This window comes from Carlito syrichta, unplaced genomic scaffold, assembly GCF_000164805.1.
Source record: "Carlito syrichta isolate Samal-C Ts95f unplaced genomic scaffold, Tarsius_syrichta-2.0.1 Scaffold306799, whole genome shotgun sequence".
Lineage (NCBI taxonomy): Eukaryota > Metazoa > Chordata > Mammalia > Primates > Tarsiidae > Carlito > Carlito syrichta.
This window is the reverse complement of record NW_007250895.1, coordinates 81,493-85,732: the sequence shown is the minus strand read 5'-3', so window position 1 is coordinate 85,732 and position 4,240 is coordinate 81,493. Positions and strand designations below refer to the sequence as shown.

General features: G+C 42.7%; 1 pseudogene; it reads right to left on the bottom strand.

Moving 5' to 3' along the window:
• Positions 1-3,351: 3,351 nt before the first annotated feature.
• LOC103265737 lies at positions 3,352-3,917 on the bottom strand (annotated as a pseudogene).
• Between the last annotated feature and the right edge of the window lie 323 nt (positions 3,918-4,240).

The window sequence follows — 4,240 nt, the reverse complement described above, 5'->3', positions numbered from 1 at the left end:
GATAATTGCCATTCTGACTGGGGTTAGGTGGTATCTCAGTGTGGTTTTGATTTGCATCTGGACATGTTTTTAAACTTAGATTTTTTACAGATGATTTTCCTCCCTCTGGGCATTATCTCAATCCTCAATTTATGCTTAACATTTTTACTAATGTTCCTCTCTGTCACTGATTTAGACAATAGTTTGTGCTATATATCCGGGTATGTTTTATGTAATATAAAAATCCCTCTCCTTTTAAATTTTCAGCATACCAATTTATGCCCATAAAAAGTATTTATCTCTGGTCTGCTAGGTCAGTCATTTGTCCATTTTCTTTTCAGTTTTCAAAACATTATTACTGTTGTGTTTTCCACTGTCCTTGTCTTCATGGAAAAGCAGGCAGAAGCCAGAGCAAGAAGAGTCTTGCATGCCAAGTTGAAGAATTTAGACTTTTACCTGAAGGCGATAGAGAGACATCGCACAGTCTTAAGCAGGGGCGTATCACGACCAGATCTTTTGGGAATGATCACTGAGACCATGTAATGGAGAATTTAAAAGAAGCGCACAGGACTAGAGGCTGGAAATCTAGTTAGGAACCTGCAGTAATTCAGGTGACCAGATCTAAGAACATGGCAGCAGGAATGAAGTGGACAGATCTAAAAGGGGCTTAGGAGTGCTCACAAATAGGATTTGGTGATTCTTTAGACACAGAGCCAAGGAAGAGAGAAGAGTCAAGGATGACTCCGGGCTTCTGACTTGGGTAACTATGTGGGCAACGAGCCACCCATTGAGATGGAGGACAATGGCTGTGAGACCAGTTTCAGGCGAAGCAGAGCATGCCGCCTTTGTGAACACCCAGTTCCACCACATCTTAACCTCACAGAGACATAAACGACCACACTTTTCCAGCAGGCAATAACATAACTTTTCTACTTGAAAGCACCAACATTCCCTCCTCTTTCTTCAGCAATGTGCTCACCCTCTAACACTGATTCCACCCACCTACCTGCCCCTGATCCACAACCCCTGACTCCCACCTGGCTTCAGTGAAAGGAATGTCCCTGTGGCCCTTTGTGACACTCTCTCCTTGAGTGCTAGATCTTTCCTCTCTCACATTTGTGAGGCTTCTGCCCTGAACTTTACTGAACTTTCTCTTCCTATTATCTCTTTCAATCAATTTTAACCGACTTAAGAAGCAGACTTCTCTTGACCCCATGGCACCTCCAGCCACCACTGAATTTCTCAGCACCCTCAAAGCTCTTGAAACCCTTTCATATTGCTGTCTTGGCTCCTGTCTTTGCTTTCTCACCTTTCATTCTCTCCCCTGGTGCTTCTCTAATCAGATTTCTGTCCCTGCCACTCCACCCAAAGAGTTCTCATCAGGGTCCCCAATGTAGGTGCGTCCTGCAAAAGTCAAGGCACACATCGTATTTATTATATTTTAGTTTAGTTTAGTTTTTTTGAGTTGGAGTCTCACTCTGTTGCCAAGGCCAGAGTGCAGTGGCAAGATCACAGCTCACCATAGCCTCGAACTCTTAGACTCAGGCAATCCTTCTGCCTCAGCCTCCCACATAGCTGGGACTACAGGTACACACCACCATGCCCAGTTAATTTTTTAATTTTTTGTAAAGACAAGGTCTCACTATGTTGCCCAGGCTGGTTTTGAACTCCTAAGCTCAAGCCATCCTTCCACCTTGGCCTCCCAAAGTGCTGGGATTACAGCCACGAGTCACCATACCCAGCCCTGCACACATCTTAGATCTTCTAGCAGCACTGGTCGAGTCCCCCACTCCCTCCTTCGTTCATTCAGCACATATTTACTGAGTATTTACTTCATGCCAGGCACGGTTCTAATCCTTGGGACACATCAGTGAACTAAAAAGACAAAGATCCCTGCCCTCAGCAGACTTACATTCTATATAAGGGAAAAACAGATAAAAGGCAAAAACCAATAAATAACTAAATTATATGCTCCATTCGAAGGCAATAAAGGCCATGGAAAAGAACAAATATCGAACTCAGTAATGGTCTTGAGGAGTTTCCCTTTTAACACATCATTATCACTATAACAAAACACATCCTACATAACAACATTTAATATCCGATCAAAGTATAGGATATGTCTCTGAATCCCCCCATAAGAAATGAATCCCGCTTCCATCTGCCATCTTTCTTCAGTCAGCACTCTTCTCTCTCCTGCTTCTCCTGGATTGGATGTGAGAAAAGACGAAGGAACAGTGGAAGCTCACGAGAAAGGAGAGTGAGGTTTATCATTTCCCAGCGTGTGACACTGTGTATCGGGTCCTGGGTCAGGCGACAGAAACAGAAGTGGTGAACCTCCAGGCGTGAGCTGACTCCTTCATCTTCTTTCCAATGATGTCAAGTGATCACTACTTTCTACTGGGGTAGAGTGAGGCAGGAACTCAGCGTATAATAAATGGTCCAAGGCTGAAATTCTCTAATACATTTTATCTTAATCTTAAGAAAAATAAAGCAATTGTGTCATGATAATAAAAGTATGGCTTTCATAGTAGGCATGGCAGATTGCAAAAATGTCAGCAGCCATTTCTTCCTTGCTGTGTGTGCACTGCTCCCACCTCTTGATGGAGCAGTTGCCCTCCCCTTTTATCCGGGTTGGCCCGGGAACTTACCCTGACTGGCAGAATGTGGTGGAATTGAGGGTATGAAACTTCTACATTACAGTTTTCATTTTCGCCCTGTGGGAGCATGGTGCTACCTTAGAAGCCAGCTCACGTTAACCTGCTGGACGATGAGACAAGACCTGAGGGTTGCGGCCTCCTAGATAAACCATTTCCCAGCCAAGCCACCAGATGCCCGCAGCCCTACAGCCACATGCATGATCCCACACAAGACTAGTACAAGAATCTCCTGGCTGAGTCCAACCCAACATGACTAACCCACTAGTCATGAAAATATATAATTATCGTGTTAAACCATTACATTTTGGGTTGGTTTGTTACACAGAAATAGGTAACTGATAGACTAAGTATTAAATATATATTATCTATTAAAAATAATTTGTTTTAAAATTGACCATGGCTCTCTTAATAACTCCAATTTTAATAAGTAAATTTAATAGTTACAAAGATCAGTAGCAGTGGGGAGAACATACTGGACCCTATATTTTAATGAAAAGTCCACTAGCCATATATCTTGGTATAAGTGCTTATTCTTACAAAAGTTAAACCATACTATACATAGTCTTTCATTACTTCATTCATTTAACATGTAGACATCTATCCATGTCAATAAACGTAGATATATATCTATATCTATATATATTTATATATATTTATATATATATTTATATATAGATATAGATATAGATATATTTTTTTTCCCCCAGAACTAAAAAAGGACTTTGTTTATTGAGGGCAAGAGGATGCAATCACTACAAAAATCAAAAGCTTATCTGGCCTTCAATTAACTTCTCTTCTCTGCTTGTCAAATGGGAGTTGGATTTTGTTTGTACATTTTCTAAGAGTCCTGATTTGCTCACAGAATCCTTATACAGGGGGAAGCTTTGGGCAGATTCCTTCAGTGACCCTTTGGGATAACTCTTAGCAGGGTGGGAGGCATTGTTCGGTTCTGTCTACTTCTTTCCCTTCTGTTTCATGTGTACTACAAAATAGTCGTTACACGCAATGGTGAGGCCAGGATGAGCAAAAAGAAGTTCTGGAAGCCCACTTTGCCTCTTGGCATTGGTCCAGGACCTTCATTATTTTGTCCATGGCCAGAGGGTCTTTCTGATTTTCCAAAAATCCAGGGAACTCCTTTTCCATGAGTATTCTCAGGTCTTCCTTTGTTAAGTAGCCTTTATCCCCAGCAAATGTGTGAAATGTAAACATCGTGGTTTCCATGGCATGTTCCATTTGTGACATTTTGTGAGACATGTTGAAGTCTTGGCGGTGGGGCATGGTGCCAACGCTGGGTGAGCAGGAACCGGGCAGTGAGGAGTCCGCGGGTGGTGAGGATTGCGCCTTAGTACGTAGGGCCAGAGCTATATTTTTAAACAATTGCATAAGCCGGGTGAGGTGGCTCACGCCTATAATCCCAGCACTTTGGGAGGCTGAGGCAAGAGGATTGCCTGAGCCCACGGGTTCGAGACTAACCTGGGCAACTCGGCAAGATCTTATCTCTACAATAAATTATAAAAATTAACCGGGTGGCAGCACATGCCTGTAGTTCCAGCTACTTAGAAGGCTGAGGCAGAAGGATCACCTGAGCCCAATAGGTCAAG